The following is a 20179-nucleotide window of genomic DNA, read 5'->3' as shown; positions in this document are numbered from 1 at the left end:
ATTCAAAATATGATCCTCATTGACTTACATTGAAGCTAAAACAGCTCTCAAAGTCACTCTTTTAGTACGTAAACAAACACAAACAAAGTTGATTCAGACAATATAGAGCATCACCAAAACTCATGTGGTTTTATTTTTTCATATTTTGTTTTGATTCCTGTTGATTTTACTATTTGAAGATCTGGATCCGGATCCACGGATCCAGTCCGGGTTTTCTTCCCAATAAAATGGACAAATCAACAGGAAGATAACATTTTTATGAAAAAATAAAACCACATGAGTTTTGGTGATGCTCTATATTGTCTGAATCAACATTGTTTGTGTTTGTTTACATACTAAAAGAGTGACTTTGAGAGCTGTTTTAGCTACAATGTAAGTCAATGAGGGGCATATTTTGAATTATCAATTTCTAATCACTGGAGCAGTTATTTTTTATATTTGGAGTTGCATCATGGCAAAGTAACTACACAACCCAAACGTCAAAAAAAGTGGTCTTACCCTTTAAGCGGCCTGCACCGCTCAGTTCACACACGTGTGATTTTTCTTATTGCTTGGTCCCATCTTATCGCTGCTTGCAGCGATATTTACTTTTATTTTTTTATTTTTTTTACTTTTTTGTATCTGATCAAAAGAAAATTCGGAAATAGTGAAAATAACAGATCTACAAGTTTGGCTACAAAGTAGCGTATTCATTGTGTGTGTGTGTGTGTGTGTGTGTGTGTGTGTGTGTGTGTGTGTGTGTGTGTGTATATATATATATATATATATATATATATATATATAGTAAATATGGTATATATTTAGTATATGGTATTATATACTCTATAATATAGATGTTTATGTCACTCTAACCACTTTTCTGAAAGACGTGTCAGCTTAGCCGTACAACACATCTGTCAGGGCAGGCGTGAAATCGCTGTCATTCTCCCTCACCTCGCACATTTCCATCCGTCTCTCCAACCCCCCCCCCCCCCCCCCGATGCGGGCTCATTCTTCAAGATAGGAATTGTCGGCGCTGGTCGCAAATAATTAGTGATGGACAAAGTACTCACGTTTTTTTTTTACTTAAGTAAAAGTATCTATCAATACTGCAATGTACTGTTAGAAATACTACTAGTAAAAGTCTGGAATTACAAATGTACTTGTAGAAAATACTTGTGCAGAATGGTCTCATTTCAAGTTTTCAAAAAGCATAAACATATTTAGAAAATTGCAGATCTAGAAGCTCGTGATGCGACGCTTGTAGATTGGCTATTTTCAAATGGTCGAAATGAAGTCGTTAATGTCTGTGTTGTAAGAACAATTTAAATCTATAAAGTAACTAGTAGGCCTAACTAATGTTTTCAAATAAATGTAGTGGAGTAAAAAACTACAATAATTGGATCCTTGGTATTGTGAAGTAGAAGTAAAAGTATTGGGAATTAAAATCACTCTAAAGTACAAACACCTCCAAATTGTACTCTTAGCATGGACCGGTATTGAAGTAAATGTACTTGGTTACTTTCCACCACTGCCGAGGTGTGGTCATATTTCAAGATAGGAATCGTCAGCGCCAGTCGCAATGCATCAGTGTAGGGATTTCAGCCAAGCGACCCCCCCCCACACACACACACACACACGCATTTGCTCCTTTTACAAACAGTCCATAAAATAGGGAGTTGTATGATTCATCAGTGCCAGAGTCTTTCTGGCTGAACCCAGAGCCATTATCCGTCCTGATCCATCAGTGGTTATACGGTAGGTGGACAAAGTACTGGACCAGTGTATGCGGTAGGGTTGGGTGACGATACGAATACATCGTCAATCGCGAATATACGAATCCAATCGCCGAATATTTTTATTAGGCGATTTCTCGGGACGATTTAGCCCAATTAACCTGTAGTGTGAGCAACATGTGAATCAATTTGGCCCTATAGTAACAGCGGCCGGGTGGAAATCCCCTCCTCCCGAGTCCCGTTATAATGTATGCTCCCACAGTCCCCGCACTCAGCAGCATCGGGCACCGGGGCACGGCACTTACGGCAGCCGCCAGCCAGAGTAAAGGCTGGGAGCCTGGGAGCTGAGGGAGGCTGTAGCCTACATGTTGTTTAAGCTCCGGAGTCCAGACCCATGCAGTTTAATGATATACAGTCACAACAGAATGCACACTGCTGTCTCGTGTCTCATCACAATCCCAATGCGCCACCCGTGAAGTCGGGGGGGAAAATAAAAAAACTGTCTACTAGTGTTAGTGTATAGGCTCGGGGATCATAATAGCGCTTAGCATTAGCTTAGCGTGTAGCCCCTACTGGTGCTGCAACCCACTGATTGAACTTCATCTCCGCCTGTAATCTAAGTTATTTTTATTGACAACGTGAACGAACACCGACACCAGCGCTGCAAAAATAGACAGATCTACAAGCTCTCAACGCGTAGCGAACGGCACTGCAAAAACAGGCAGGACGCGATGCCTTGAGAGCTTGTAGATCAGCAGCAGCCCGGCCGCAGCAGCTTGTGGGCTACGCGCCGAGCCTCCGACTGACCGGTGCGGGGAGTCAAGGGAGCAAGTTACCCTGGCTGCGCAGCAGAAACAGACTGATCTACAAGCTCTCAATGCCTAGCGAACGGAGCTGCGAAAACAGGCAGGACGCGGCGCCTTGAGAGCTTGTAGATCTGGCTTTTTTGCGACCTGCAGTGAGCTGTTCTCACTTTACTTTTATGACACGAATACATCGTTAATCGGCGAATATTTGTCAGACGATGGGCGGTTGAAAAAAATTGGCATATCGCCCAATCTTAGTATGCGGATCAGGTCTAGGAGAGCAAGGCAAAAGGAAGTGAACTCATACTGTAGGCCACATTAACTCAACCCATTCTAACTGTGTATTTGTTTGTTTAACTGTATGTAATGTTTTATTTTCGTTTTATTTTTAGTTTTGTCATTATTTTTGTTCTGTATTTATTGTCAAATCATTTTGTTATACGTTTTTGTTTGTATTTGTGCTGCCATGGGGATGTGGGGGGGGAAATATATGTAAATTGTTCTGAATATACTTATTTGTACGAAAATGTAAGAAAATCAATAAACATATGTTTAAAAAAAAAAAACTCAACCCATTCTGACCCGAGATCAGGTTCTAAAAAATGTCTTCTACATCCTGACAGTTTTCTGAAAAAAGCCATGTTTCTATGTCAGTCGTTCTTCGATTTCCCAAAAATAGCAGACCTACAAGCTCGTAGCGCGCCACTCGGTGGCGCGCTATGAGCTTGTAGGTCTGCTATTTTTCAATAGCTAAAGCATAACCAAAAGGGGATTAAATGGACACATTTCTGCATGGGGGTATTTGTAGTACTCGAGTCCGGTCTCGAGTACTACATTTTCATTCTCTCGTCTTCGGTGTCGCACGTATAATAATTTGACTCTGTCTTGACTCTGCCTCGGGAGTTGCTGAAACAACAGCGATTGCCGTGACAACAACTACGATCGTCTCGTTGTCTGCTCCTCTGTTTAAAGTGCATTGTCTTTCTAGATAGAGCATTGACAGTCCAAGTCCTGTGCTTTCATCTAGAAATGCATTTACCTTAAGTAATTCTAGGTGTCTATATACGCCTAGAATTGCGTGGTTGGTTGGTACACAAAATGTGTGCAGGTTGGTAGCTCTGCTTAAGCATCGTCACAGTCAGAGAAAAATCACACCTGTGTGAACTGAGTGGTGCAACTCCTCTCCCCCCCCCCCTCTCTCTCACATTAGCAGGCAACAGTACAGCACTATCTCTCTCTCCGTTTCTGGCACAACAGCGCCCCTACTGGTACTAATAGTCATACTCGTGCTCATTAACGTCACATACAGGCGTCAACATAGGCGGACACGGACATTGCTGTTCCTTGGGAGTGGTTGCACCACTCAAAAAAGACGAACCCTACCTAGGGGGGTGTCAATCACCATCGTTGACACTTTGAATAGACACTCTCTCTCTCTCTCTCAGAAGTTGATTTGACCGTTGTTCTCACTCGCACTGTGTTGATGGCTCGTTAGTATTAACGGCCAATGCCACTCGTCTCATTGATTGACTATTTTGCTAATTCAAATTTGTATGAGCCTCCATTGGACCCCGGAATTTTCCCCCAGGGGTACACTTTTTTTTTTTTTTTAATCGACCTGTCCATCAATACAAAATATTATCTGTTGCAAATGTTGTCATCCGAATGCATTATTGCAGTGGTTTTGCACTGTTGTTCAAAAAAAAAAAAAAAAAAAAAAAAACCTACTTTAAAAAAAACAAATTATTTTGAATTTGAATCCTGAACAGCAACAGTTTTGGACATACGAGGTTTCCCAACAGACAGTGAGGATATGCTTTATATTTTGTGACCAATTCAAGTTCATGCACATAATACTATACGAGAAAATCCGATAATGCCCATCCCTCCCCTGAGTGGTAAACCACTCACAGCCAGTTCTCTGTTCAACACTGTGCCTCTTTATGAATTGCATTTTTATAGCGCTTTTCCAAGTGCTCAAAGCGCTTTACAAATGGTTCATTCATTTCATTCATTGGGGAGGTGAAGCGGCGAACAGTCGACGCCAGCGTCCTCACTTCCCCACATTCACACCCCAATGGTGGCGAGCTCACACCGACCGACTCATTGGAGGCAACGTAGGGTTCAGTGTCTTGCCCAAGGACACTTCGACATGTTTGTGGACAGACAGGAGGAGGAGCCGGGATTAGAACCGCCGACCCCATGGGTCATTGGACGACCTGCTCTACCTCCTGAGCCACGGCCGTATTCGTGTGGAATTCATGGATACTTATTGCCAACTCCTCATCTTCTTCACTCAGTACCTTTAACCCATTTAGACCTGACACTAGATTCTAGAAAGTTTTTTCAGTTTTCTGAAAAACCAACGTTCAACCTTTTTCATGTCAAGGAATTTGGCTGCAGACCCAGGGACCCCCCCCCCTCCCCCCAGAAGCAAAGATTTGAGTTAAAAAAAAAGTTCACTGGGCGCTATGAGCTTGTAGATCTGCTACGTATGTTTGAAAAATCAATCTTGAACATTCAAGATTTTTCAAAAATAGAAGCCAATACAAGCTCATAGCGCAGCACTCGGTGCCGCACTATGAGCTTGTAGATCTGACATTTTTCAATAGCTGAAGTATCTGACCTGAGATCAGATTCTAAAAATGTCTATTACATCCTGACAGTTTAATTATTAACCCATTCTGACCTAAGATCAGATTCTAAAAGTGTCTTCGATTTTTCAAAAATAGCAGACCTACAAGCTCGTATCGCGCCACTCGGTGGCGCAATATGAGCTTGTAGATCTGCTATTTTTCAATAGCTAAAGCATAACATGATGCCAACACCAAAATGGGTGCCCGGTCAGAATGGGTTAAAACACCAAAAACGGTTCCCGGCCCTGAATAGGTTAAACATAGATTGAGGGCCAGCCTGGTGAATCCAGGGCAGATGCAAAGACACAGTCAACCATTCAGTTTCCATTTTAACCCATTCTGACCTGAGATCAGATTCATACGAGGTTTTCCACTGGACACACACTGGTCCGATTAAACCCATTCTGACCTGAGATCAGATTTAAAAAAGTCAGTCGTTCTTCGATTTTTCAAAATAGCAGACCTACAAGCTTGTAGATCTAATCGACAAGATACAAATATACATCCCCACGTCTGTAAGCTGCTGCAAAAGCTACACGGCTACAAAAAGGTTTTAACTTAAGATATACAAACGATACAAAGCTACAAATATGCTGCGTGTAGCCTTGAATCTTTCTATCTTTTCATTTCCCCCCATCTGAACGCAGCACAAGATTCCACGCAGGGCTGAGCTCAGTTGGAGGCCATTCATTTATGTTCCACAGACAGTCTGATTCAGGGTTTCGTTCCAGCGCCGCGGCTCTGCACCATCTGATCCCAGTCATTAGTGCAGATCTCTGTGGTTTGAAGGTGATTAATTAACGGAATCACCTGGTGCGGTGTGTTGGGGGCTGCACCATTAAACAGGAGCAGTTATTTCCACAGAAGCCATTTTAACCCATTAAAGTAATCCTGACCTAGAGTTTAGGGGGAAAAAATCTTTTTTCATAAAGCCAGCAATGTGTTAAACACCCAAATGTTGTCTCCGTGACACCTCTAGGGACCCCCAGTCTGCCTTCAAAGATTTTCCTAGAAGCTTGTTCATTGGTCCTTATTGGTTAGTCATTTGCGAAAACAGACTTACGTACGTGGCCGGTTAACAGTGAGTTAGGATTTAGTAATAGTCGGAGACAACGCGACCAACGCCATGTCGGACAGTGGCTGACAACGTCGTCTCAGCTCCAGTAGAGCCTACTGGGCTCCATTAATTGAGCTTGATAAGGGTTGATAATGCTGAAATCCACTAATAGTTTGCAGTGTGACTACTTTCGTTCCCCGGGAAAACCGCAGCAAGCCTACAGCAGGGTAGAATAACAGAATAGCACATTATCCCATTCTGACCGGGCACCCATTTTGGTGTCGGCATCATGTTATGCTTAAGCTATTTAAAAATAGCAGATCTACAAGCTCATATCGCGCCACCGAGTGGCGCGATACGAGCTTGTAGGTCTGCTATTTTTGAAAAATCGAAGAGCGACTGACATTTCTAGAATCTGATCTCAGGTCAGAATGGGTTCATCAGACCAGTGTGTGTCCGGCGGAAACCTCGTTATGAATCTGATCTCAGGTCAGAATGGGTTATAGGATAGAATGTAAACCCCCCTGTGGGAGAAGGAGCGAGAGTGACGGCGCAAAGACGAGAGAGTGCATGTCCTAAAAATTAATTTAGGGTGAAAGGAATCGGATTCTGCGGCGTCAGGTTTAATATTCACACAAATTGAGTCTCCTTCTTTGGGCGTACGTGGCGCCGCCGCGGCAGAATGAATAAGGTCGTAATCGAATCCTGTCGAGGACACAATCGAATCAGGGCCAAAGGGATGTGATGCGATTGGCGCAGGCAGCCGCTCCGTGACGCGCGGCGGGGTTCCTCTGTGGTCCGTCTATGCGTGCGGTCAGAGAGGGCCGTCACACCAGTCTCTCAACCACTTAAACCATTCTGACCTGAGATCAGATTCTAAAAATGTCTGTTTGAAAATGACAGTTTTCTGAAAAAGCTGTGTTTCTAAGTCAGTCGTTCTTCGATTTTTCAAAAATAGCAGACCTACATAAGCTCGTAGCGCGCCACTCGGTGGCGCGCTACGAGCTTATGTAGGGCTCAGGGCTCTGTTCTAGTGTCCTGTGGCTGTTTCCATCTACAAGCTCACAATGCCATGACTAGAGAGCTTGTAGATCTGCCATTTTCCTGCTAAAGCTTTCCGCAGGATACCGATATAATTATGTACTACACCTGCCGCAACATTTAACAATGTAGGCATTCGGGGGCACGGTGGCACAGTTGGTAGTGCTGTCGCCTCACAGCTAGAAGGTCCTGGGTTCGATTCCCGCTCGGGACGCTGTGGGTGCTGGCGGCGTGTTTCCTCCTCCGCGTCATCAGTGCCCATACCTGAAGCCGGGGTTGGCGAAAGGGCCTTTCTGTGTGGAGTTTGCATGTTCTCCCCGTGTCCCCTATAGGGTAGGTACCCTCACAAAAAACATGCAGTAATCCTGGTCTCTATAAAACTGCCTCCCCCTGGCCAGCCGGGGCGCCTGATGGAGGGGAAAGGAACTGGTTGGAATAACGTGTTCCTTCCACGCGCTACGTCCAACCAGGGAAACTCCCCCCTGTCAGGTGTAAAGGAGCAACTTGGACACTCAGGCATGAAGGAAGCATGAGTTCAAGTCCGTTGCTCTCCCCTTGTCCCCCATATATGGGGACTAGGTTGGCGGAGGGTGTGTAGAGCCCAGGATCACATTAGATGATTGACACAGGGGTGAAAAATGGGTTACAAAATCGTGGGATAAAAAATATTAAAAAAAAAAAAAAAAAAAAACAATGTAGGCATTCAGCACAGTGTTAATTTTGTCAACAAAAAATCTGGCGAAAAATGTCCTATATATATATATATATATATATATATATATATATTCTAAATATAATTGACAATTTTGCCAACGAAATTAGAACTAAAAGACAAGTAATTGTATGCTTGGTTTAGGGCTGAGTGTCGACTAGGATTCGACTAGGATTCGACTAGGATTGTCATTAGTTTAGTTAGTTTTAGTTAGTTAGTAAAAATAGTGTTGTTGTGGGGGCTGGTGAAAGTTCCAGGTACTGTCAGTGTGTGTGATATTAAATGTGAGCTTAGTTTACCATAATCACAGGCATCCGTAATCATATTATTTCATCATATTCAAGGGCCTTTATTGGAGAGAAATGAAACTCCATTCACTGTACTGCAGAGGAGTGTGTACAGCTCGTTAACCCATTCTGAACGGGCACCCATTTTGGTGTTAGCATCATGTCATGCTTTAGCTATTGAAAAATAGCAGATCTACAAGCTCATAGCGCGCCACCGAGTGGCGCGCTACGAGCTTGTAGGTCTGCTATTTTTGAAAAATCAAAGAACGACTGACATTTTTAGAATCTGATCTCAGGTCAGAATGGGTTAATCAGACCAGTGTGTCCCCACTGGAAACCTCGTATGAATCTGATCTCAGGTCAGAATTGGGTTATTGTGTCAAGGAAGGCAATTATGTTTCTGCAACTTTCAAACAGGTCTTCTACATGTATTCTAACTAATAAAATAACATTTAACAACTGTCAAACAGGTCTTCTACATGTATTCTAACTAATAAAATAACATTTAACAACTGTCAAACAGGTCTTCTACATGTATTCTAACTAATAAAATAACATTTAACAACTTTCAAACAGGTCTTCTACATGTATTCTAACTAATAAAATAACATTTAACAACTTTCAAACAGGTCTTCTACATGTATTCTAACTAATAAAATAACATTTAACAACTGTCAAACAGGTTTTCTACATGTATTCTAACAATACAATAAGACATCGTGGCACTCAGCATGTCAGCCTATAATTTGGCTCTTGGGGGAAAACTAATTGGGGGAACCCTGCAACAGAGAATCATTCCATTTGGGCTGTGGGGGGTGCTTAATGTCTGATTTAACATATACTTGATTGGTTTCTCCCGATAAATCATGATATATATATATAACCTACTTTTTTAATATGTGTTTAGTATAACTAATTAGGCCAATATCTAAGTTGAATCATGCAAAAGATTATAATGGACTATCGACACTAAGGGCCGATTCATGCTCAGTTCCTCCAGCAGTACATTAACGCGTACCATAATGACTCGCTACACAAACCGAAAAAAAACAAACACATAGCTGACTTGAGCTCTTGATGCTCGGGGGGGGCCCACGGAGCCTGCATGGCACTTTAACCCATTCTGACCCGAGATCAGATTCATACGAGGTTTCCACTGGACACACACGCTGGTCTGACGAACCCATTCTGACCTGAGATCAGATTCTAAAAAATTCTAAAAAATCATTTTTTCAAAAAATAGCAGACCTACAAGCTCGTATCGCGCCACTCGGTGGCGCGATATGAGCTTGTAGATCTGCTATTTTTAAATAGCTAAAGCATAACATGATGCCAACACCAAAATGGGTGCCCGCCGGTCAGAATGGGTTAACAAAACGCTGTTTATCTCCGCCTCTACAGCAAAGAGCCCAGAACGGGCGAGATAACAGCTGCTACAATCACAGTGTTGAAAAAGATGACATGGAGAGATGTAGATTCATGAATGAACGCTTCACGCTGCGAGGGATTTGTCGAAAGTGTTCATTTTAAACATTCTTTGCTTCAGGGGGTTTTTTTTTCTCTGTGGTAAACACTATACGAGCATCTGGCAGAAGGTACTGTACGTCGAGATCTCAACTGGATTTTGGTCGCTGAGCTATAGGACACTCAACTACATTTTCATAGTATTTAATAGGGGTGTAACGATACATTTTAACGGGGATACGATACGACGTACGTATCGCGATACATTGACGATACGATACGTTGACGATGTTGGTTCATTCATGGCAATACGATATGATTCAATGATTTAAGGGAAAATGCATGGATAGTATCATAGTACTACTTAGTATCACTACAATTGATTATTTGCATTACAGAACGATTCAATGCCAATTATTTGCACTGCAAAACGATACGATACAAAGTCAAACGGTATGATATCTTGCTGTATCAACATGTTGCTGCTCACAATGTGTCGCAGCTTGTAGATCGGAGTGGTTAATGTATGGTTTGTAATATAATAACTAGGGCCGGGACTAATTGCGATTAATTTAGATTAATTTACTACAGAAGAATTAATCGCGATTAACTACAGATAAATTAATCGCACCTTTTTTTTCACCGCGGAACGTTTCTCACTGGGCGCTTTTCTATAGTACTGAAAACTGGAAATAATAAAAAGTCACCCCATTTTGTGTTGCCTAGAACTGACAAAAAACAGTAACAATATGAAGTAAGTACAGCTTTGTGATGTCACTGAGATGTACTTGTTACTGTTACAAATTATTTTTCAGACCTCCAGTTCTAGGCAACACAGAATGGGGTGACTTTTTATTATTATTTCCACAACAGGTATATTAATGACAGTAAAATGTTGAAAATGAGTGTTATCCTGTAGTCACTATTCGTTGATTCACTGGGATACCAAAAAACATTAAAAAAAAAAAGGTTTCTCGCTGTTCTCGGGTTGAATATTGATATGCGATTAAAATGTGATTAATCTAGATTAATTAATCGCAAAGCCTCTGATTAATTAGATTAATTTTTTTAATCGAGTCCCAGCTCTAAGTGGAATAGAAGTAAAAGTATTGGAAATTGCAAATACTACTTTCCACCACTGGTCACATCCAAATCTCACCGTTTCAGGAAGTTAGAATTGTGAAGAGACCATAATGAGAGCACGATGGAGAGGGAGAGGAACAAAGAACAGGAAGACACAGACAAAGCTAAAGTACAAAGTTCAATAATATGCTGCATACAATAAGGTGTATAATTAACCCATTCTGACCTGAGATCAGATTCTAAAAATGTCTTCTATACTGTACATCCTGACAGTTTTCATTCTGACCTGAGATCAGATTCTAAAAATGTCTTCTACGTCAGTCGCTCTTCGGTTTAAAAAGAAAAAATAGCAGACCTACAAGCTCGTATCGCGCCACTCGGTGGCGCGATATGAGCTTGTAGATCTGCTATTTTTCAATAGCTAAAGCATAACATAGTGCCAACACCAAAATGGGTTCCCGGCCAGAATGGACTAAACAGAAATAGCAATGTGTAGGTGGCACAAAGCAATAAAGAAATAATTCTCGCGAAGGCGTGTATAAATATAGCCGAATAGATTGCAACATCCATGCGTGGTTAAAGTGACACGATAAAAGAAAAAACAGAACATCTGGTATAAAAATCAAGTTAAGATGAACAATTGTGTTAAAGAGTATAACAGTCTAATTATAATGTTAAATAGCCTAGCGTTGGGGCCGTGGTGGAAGATTAACTCAGATTATCATTATTTTACTTTTTAAGTGCTAAAAGTTTAACAAAAAATTAAATCGGTCAAACTTATTTTTTTTGCCAGGTTCGGCGAAGCAGCCTGGCCTACATTTGCACGGCACCACTACTGACGACCATAAAGACGACTCTAAATACGACCAATCATGATTGGCTGCATCCTTGTGACCTAGTCACCTAAGCCAATGGGGAGCCTGAACGGCATAAAAACCCCCATGCTCTTTACGCCACAACGTGGAGTGAGTGGCGTCGAGAGCTAACTGGAGCTACAGGAAAGCCATAAGACAGTGAGAGGACCAACCAATAGAACAGGGTTCCCCAATTAATTTTCCTCAAGGGCCATATTTTGACTAGCGTACCAGGCTGGGGGCCGAGTCTGCACGCGCGAGGTCGAGGTCTTGCCCTGAAAATTCATTTTCAGGGCAAGACCCCATTTGAAAAGGATGCCCAGTTTGACATGCATAGGCTACTGACCCCCATTTAATGCCATTTATATCTGGGACACTTAAAAAAAAAAACATTTTTTTTTTTTGGAAATTCTTTCATGGGCCACAAGGGGGCGCTCTGTGGGCCGCAAATGGCCCGCGGGCCGCCTATTGGGGAACCCTGCAATAGAACGTCGGAAACTAGTGAAAACGGGCGTTACAAAGAGCTTGTTGCACCTGGCAGTTATGACTAATTTTCTTGTTTTTAAATGACACACGATCTCACAGTGCGTCACAGCTAAATAAGTTGTGTTGGTAGACGACGGGCTATTATTGAATATGTAAAGTATAAAATATAGCTTTATTCCAATGGATGATAGATCAATGTAGTTATTTAAAAGCTCTTGTTAACCCATTCTGACCGGGCACCCATTTTGGTGTCAGCATCATGTTATGCTTTAGCTATTTAAAAATAGCAGATCTACAAGCTCATATCGCGCCACCGAGTGGCGCGATACGAGCTTGTAGGTCTGCTATTTTTGAAAAATCCCATTGAGACACGGACCACCATTTGATGTGATTTAGCCTCTCAGACCCAAATCAAAGAATATTTTAACTCTCGTCATCCTTGCTATGATGTCACATTGACGATGCCAGGGATCTCCATATATGGAGCATAAAGCAGTGGTTCTCAACCAGTGGTCTGGGGACCACCAGTGGCCCCCTTGCCATAACAACATTCTAGCCAGCTGCCGCAGTTGGCTCACCATAACTTCCAAAAAGGAAGAAGAAAGGCAGAACTATTGGTCAGACTAAAGCTCAAGTTCAACCAAGCTTTATACGGCCGAACGTCTATAGACCCGTCAGGCAGAATTCTAATTGAGTGCCATACTCTGAACTTAACAGGATTGAAAGTTCTAAAAAAGGACATCAAGATCATGCAGGAAGAAATAAATAGCATATCCATAACACAAGAGATTGCCCTTTGTACGATCCAGTCCTGCTGACTCCAGACATTTCTTAAAATTGAATTCTTGTACATTTGGCTCACCTCGAGGGGACCATTCCATTTCCATACACACACACTGGCAAATTGCAATGTGTGTACCTGCTCAATTAATCCATTAAAACCGGGTAAAGCATCCGTGTCCATTTATATTTGAGTTATATTTATATGATTATAACAACGTAGGTCGTTAAGTGATGTTTCGAGCTTGGCGTTTTGTTTTGCGTACTTTTGGCCATTTTTTGAATTTGTATCCAGAAAAGTGACAGTTTTGTAACATGATGTATCAAGTGGCGCAATTAATTTCACCTGGCATGACCAAGACGCACACGCACGCCATTTTGTACCACGAACATCGCTTTGCCTTTTGTCTTTGGCCATTTAGGACTGAGGCCGATTCTGTTTTCTGAAAAACTTCTAATATTTATTCAAAAGATTACAAGAAATTTTATGTTGGTGTTGCTATATACGGCTATATCAAGGGGTTCCCGTCCTGAATGGGTTAGTGTATGGTAAGAGTTTGTGAGTGTCGCCCTGAACTGCATTCTGGTACCGTTCCAGGAGTTGTTGGGTGCATTAGGTGGGACATGTACTTAAGGGCGGCTGTGGCTCAGGAGGTAGAGCAGGTCGTCCAATGATCCCTGGGTCGGCGGTTCGAATCCCGGCTCCTCCTGTCCACATGTCGAAGTTAGGGATGCACCGATCCGATACTCGTATCGGAGATCGGCGCAGATCCAGGCTAAAATTCTAGATTGGGTATCGGATCGGTGGTCTATCCGATCCGATCTGATCCGATCATTATGTGTAATTACAGTATGAAAACAACTCTACCTCCTCTGTGACACAGCAGTGTAGTATTGACAGTATAACATGTGGAATGCAGCCAGGCTAGCCTGCGCACACATTAACCTGGTCTAATTGTTGCGCAGTTATTTAATAAATAATTCAGTGCATTTATATCTGTGTTACATTTTGTTTTACAAAGTTGGGAAAGTAATGTTTAAGTCAAGCCTTGATGTTGCCTTACACAAAATAATGATTCCAGACTCCACACAGTGAGGCATACAGCTTAATAGGTTGTTACGTTTCTTTGTGGGGGGTATCGGATCGGTACTCTGTATCGGCAGATACTGGACCCCGTCCCCCATGTATCGAAATCGGTATCGAATGCCAAAAAGCCGGATCGGTGCATCCCTAGTCGAAGTGTCCTTGGGCAAGACACACCATTGGCGTGTGAATGTGGGAAAGTGAGGACGCTGGCGTCGACTGTTCACCGCTTCACCTCCCAATGTATGAATCAAACCAACCATTGTAAAGCGCTTTGAGCACTTATAAAAAAGCGCTATAAAAAAATGCAATTCATTATGTATGTAGCAGAGACATTTATGGAGGCTGATTAAAGAAATGCTGAATCCCCCCCCCCCCCCCCCCCACTGGGCCACTATCACAATTTAGGCATTTAGCCCATTCTGAACGGGCACCCATTTTGGTGTCAGCATCATGTCGTGCTTTAGCTATTGAAAAATAGCAGATCTACAAGCTCATATCGCGCCACCGAGTGGCGCGATACGAGCTTGTAGGTCTGCTATTTTTGAAAAATCGAAGAGCGACTTGACATTTTTTATAATCTGATCTCAGGTCAGAATGGGTTAAGAGACACTTTTATCCAGAGTGATCACAGTAAGCACTACGCAGAGTTAAGTAATGACTCCTAGATGTCAACACACAAGGTAAATGGACACATACAGTAAGAGATGAACTTTCTTCAAAGAATATAGGATTACACCACCAGACACGTTGAACCAGGGGCGGGGCGGTGGTGGATCAGGGGTAGAGCGGCCGCAAGAACAGGCGGATGGGAACCGCGAGGTGTGTGTGTGTGTGTGTGTGTGTGTGTGTGTGTGTCATGCACAATCTATGTGAAGCTCTTTGGATAAAATCGCTATGTAAATTTACCATTCTAAAACGGGTAGTCCCAATACTTAATTCTGATTGGCTGGTTACCGTCACGTGACCGGTGTAAATTTCACCGATAACCCACTCCTTCAATCACTTTGTATCAAACTGCAGCCTTGTAGCTGAACTGGGGAAGGGGAGCGCTTGATTGCTTTACAAACACATGCCGTGCGGGCGTCTAAGCACTGCCCGGCTCATATGACTGTGAATGTGTGGCTCCAGGCAGCCCCGTAAATACATCAAGCGCTATTCTCCCGTCACATAGGCTACTTGCGGAGCAAAACAAGGAAGTGTTTTGGCTCTGGGTCGCTCGCTCTGGTGGCACAAAGCGTAAATACTTTTGTGAATTTAATAGTTTTAATATTGCTATATGTTTGTAACCGTTTTAGAAAAGCAATAAGCCTTATTGCTTAATTTTACCATTTTGAACCTAGTGTAGTGATTTAGTCCCAAGCTGGGATCGAACCCCGGTCTCCCACACTCGGCAATCCAACGCACGAACCTACCGTGCCGATGGAGAGCCGATGAGCACGATTGGCAAGAGTTGTTGTGGCCGTGTCTGGGGAAGAAAATGTCATGGCGTTTTATTTATTTTTTTGTTACAGGAGGGCGGGGGGGGGTATGGTCAGAAATCCAATGTGAGTGGGCAGGAGCATGATTAAGAAAACGCCCTACACAGGGCTTTAGTCTGGGGACCCCCAGGGGTCCTTGAGGGGGTTTTAAAGGGGGTCCCCAATAAAACACGTTAATATATTGTTTTTAAAATCTGTTTTTAACCTCTTTAACCCATTCTGAACGGGAACCCATTTTGGTGTTGGCATCATGTTATGCTTTAGCCATTTAAAAATAGCAGATCTACAAGCTCATATCGCGCCACCGAGTGGCGCGCTACGAGCTTGTAGGTCTGCTATTTTTTTGAAAAATCGAAGAACGACTGACATTTTTTTAGAATCTGATCTCAGGTCAGAATGGGTTAATCAGACCAGTGTGTGTCCACAGTGGAAACCTCGTATGAATCTGATCTAAGGTCAGAATGGGTTAAACCAATATGCTGTAGAGTACATACATCTGCCATTTTTTTTTTAAATAAAAACACGATCAGATGGGGGTCCGCCAGCCAAATACGACTCATTTGGGGGTCCTTGATAAGAAAAGGTTTGAGAACCACATGGGTTAGCACATATTTTAACCCATTCTGACCGGGCACCCATTTTGGTGTCAGCATCATGTTATGCTTTAGCTATTGAAAAATAGCAGATCTACAAGCTCATATCGCGCCACCGAGTGGCGCGATACGAGCTTGTATCTGATCTCAGGTCAGAATGGGTTAATCAGACCAGTGTGTGTCCGGTGGAAACCTCGTATGAATCTGATCTCAGGTCAGAATGGGTTAACACCAAAAGATCACCTACTGTGTACAACACCATTAAATTATACACCTGTGGTGTTGCTTGCTTGTATGAATGTGAACAGGTCGATTTAGTATTGGCTGATCAAGGTTTGTTTGCTTGTTTCTGGTGTTTCCAGTGATTATGCCTAGAGGGCACTCTTCTTCGCCAACCTATAAATGATGCTATGACTCCCAAAGAAGAATACACCCAGAAATCCCATGATGAAAAAAATAAATAAAAAATACAGACCATCCACTCCGACGCAAAAAGGATTTATAAAAATGCTTCCATCTCATCATCATTTATTTTCCCAGATTGTGTTTTGGGTGATAACAACAAGCCATATTCAAAACTGCCAATAACTAAAAGAACGGAAGATCGCAGGTTACAGATTATCCTTTTCATTATTTTCTTGATTTATTTTCGTGGAAGTCAGAGAGAGACTCGTCTTTCAAAAACGGGACATCCCCTTGTCTGCATCCGCGTTGGAAAGAAAATTGGTTGAAAGATTAACGCTGGAAGTAAAGTGGAAAATAAGTACTTGTGTACAACAAGCAGCATTTATCTGAGCTCAGCAGCATCTGGAAACAGCCCGACAACAACACAGAGCTTCAGGGTCTCAGGGACGGCAAATGCAAAGTACCTTCAGAGTCTAACAGAGTCCAACGGGACTGCATAAAAGGAAATATATACGAAGGGCGAGCGTGAAACAGATGATATCTGCAAAGATCTGCTTGCTTCTACACAAACCTTGTGTGTCTCGGGGGCAACTCTCACTAGTCCATGCTGGCTGGAAACTTGTATTAACAGCTCATAATAAAACGGGGGCAACGGGAAAAGATTGCTGTATTAGCTTGTATTAGTTCTGCACGATTCTTTGCTCAAATGTGAATCTCAATTTTCCTCCACGAGAATTGAGGTCACGATTCTTAATTTATTCCATGAAAATGTGTCTGTACAGTAGATGCTGAACACAACGGCATTCAATGTTTGCGTTTTGCATAAACACTCAAAACTGGCCATTCATTGTCAATGGCATTCAATGTTTGCGTTAGGGAAAAACACTCAAAACTGGCCATTCATTATCAATGGAATCCAATGTCCGTGTTAGGACAAACACTCAACACTGGGCCATTCATTGTCAATGGCATTCAATGTCTGCGATTACACAAACCGTGAGAGTTGGACATAGGAAAAGGATTAGCACTTGCCCTGTAGCTAGGTTTAACTAACCTGACGCTGCCAGATGAGGGCGGTATTGGGTAACCATATTCCCCAACACAGCATTCATCTGGGATCTCTCAGGCAGTTGAGCTGACAAAAATCCGTTCCGTACCGGACCAATCAGCGTGAGCTAAGGGCGGGATATGTGCGAAACCGGACGTGAAGCTATATAGACACGTCAATATGATTGGTTGTGTCTGCACGCCCCACACGTTGATAGACAGACGGTCCCATCCAATCATCTACCAAGTATCTTGAAAAAAAGGAACAGCCCCGTCATAAAATTTGCTTCCGTGATCCCAGATCCCAATAAGCTGTGAAACAAATTTGTGTAGCAAGCTTCTTGGATCTGGCAGCGTCAGGTTAAGGTTTAACCGCTTCAAGCCCAATGCTTCATCATACAACATGAAACATAGCCGTTCTATACAAACTTGATGGATTGTGAGCTTGTAGATCTGCTATTTTCACTACTTTACCCTATCTCTACTTGGTTGAGCGGGCCGCCACTCTACACCAAACATCTTTGCCAAAAGTAGCTGATCCCCCATTCCCCAAGCTCACAACAGCTCGTTTCAACATTGATTGGTCAGCCTACATATACAGCCAATACACAACAACCAATCCCCTTTGGTGAACTCAACTGTTAAGATCCATCTGTTGGGTCCGTTACCATGGAAACTAATCATGTGGCTAGACAGGTTTGACTGACAATGTTTAGCCCATTAAGACCCGGGGACACGATTCTACAAAAGAATCCTTCTAAAACAGTGGCGCTCAAACATTCTCATGTCAAGTATATACCCCAAAATGGTATATTTGGCCGCTGGAACCCCCCATCTGAAAACATGTTGTTTCAGGGACCCCCTGTAAGTCTAAGAGTTACATTAACCCATTCTGACCTGCGATCAGATTCATAAGAGGTTTCCACTGGACACACACACTGTTCTGATTAACCCATTCTGACATGAGATCAGATTCTAAAAATGTCACAGTCGTTCTTCGATTTTTCAAAAATAGCAGACCTACAAGCTCGTATCGCGCCACTCGGTGGCGCGATATGAGCTTGTAGATCTGCTATTTTTCAATAGCTAAAGCATAACATGATGCTAACACCAAAATGGGTGCCCGGTCAGAAAAAAAATTATAATCTATGATGACTAAAACTATGAGTAAACATACTGACAGTTTCGTCAACAAATAAAAACTAGACTAAAATGTTAGGAAGGGACTAGTGGACAAGAGAACCAGTAGAAGTCATTTTACACTTGGTTGCATGCTGAAAATAGCCGATGTACAAACCTCACAAGCTTTGTAGATCGGCTAATTTCAGCAAGTATAAAATCAGCCATTACAACGGCATCAAGGCCCGCCAAAACGCATTTTAGTCGACTAAATCAACTGCAGATTTAGTCGACTAAAATCTTATGACATTTAGTCGACTAAAACTAGACTAACGCCAAAAACATTCCGGGTGACAAAAATGTGACTAAAACTAAGTACAAACTATTCAAGAGACTACGACAAACTAAAATCAAAATTTGCTGCCAAAAACAACAACTGTTGCGTCCTCACGTTCGTCTTCAATGTTTGTGTTTACACAATGTTTGTGTTTATACTCAAAGCTGGCCATTCATTGTCAATGGCATTCAATGTTTGTGTTTACACAATGTTTGTGTTTACACTCAAAGCTGGCCATTCATTGTCATTTGTCAATGACATTCAATGTTTGCGTTTACACCATAGACTGTAAAAAATATGGACAAAGCGTTCCCCGGTTCTAACATGAATGTAAAATGAAGCCCGTCAGTCCTTGAATTGTAAGTCGCCATCTTTCTAGATCCGTTCGGGCCCAGCTGGCCCATTGGCTGGCCCAGACAACGAGGCGGGACTTCCCCCCCTTCTTCTCTGTTGGTTTTTATTTTGACTCGAGTGGGTGGGGGATCCCGTTCATAGACTGTAACAGTAGCCACGCCCCTCAGAACATGCGCAACTTTTAGGTCATTTTGTTTTTATAAATGGGGCCATAATTTTCCAAAAAGAATATTATGACATTAGAAATGAGACTTAACCCATTCTGACCGGGCACCCATTTTGGTGTTGGCATCATGTTATGCTTTAGCTATTGAAAAATAGCAGATCTACAAGCTCATATCGCGCCACCGAGTGGCGCGATACAAGCTTGTAGGTCTGCTATTTTTGAAAAATCGAAGAACGACTGATATAGAAACATAGCTTTTTCAGAAAACTGTCAGGATGTAGAAGACGTTTATAGAATCTGATTTCAGGTCAGAATGGGTTAAACTAGTGACTGGAAGCAAAAAGTATTCATGTCCATGTTTATTAAGGTAATACAGTCTAGGTGAAGTTGGGCCCAAATACATAGACTTCTATGGAGCTATGGGTTTTTCTGGGCCCAGTGACAGCGCCACAACAGGCCATTATATGAACTTTCAGGAAATCCCGATTTCCTCAGTGGCTTCACAAAATATCTGTCTGACTGCCCCCCTGGTTAAATATCTGTCTGACTGCCCCCCCTGGTTAAATATCTGTCTGACTGCCCCCCTGGTTAAATATCTGTCTGACTGCCCCCCTGGTTAAATATCTGTCTGACTGCCCCCCTGGTTAAATATCTGTCTGACTGCCCCCCTGG

The sequence above is a fragment of the Protomyctophum parallelum genome (genome assembly GCF_964188405.1).
Source record: "Protomyctophum parallelum genome assembly, chromosome: 18".
In the NCBI taxonomy this organism is placed as follows: Eukaryota; Metazoa; Chordata; class Actinopteri; order Myctophiformes; family Myctophidae; genus Protomyctophum; species Protomyctophum parallelum.
This window is presented reverse-complemented; position numbering follows the sequence as displayed.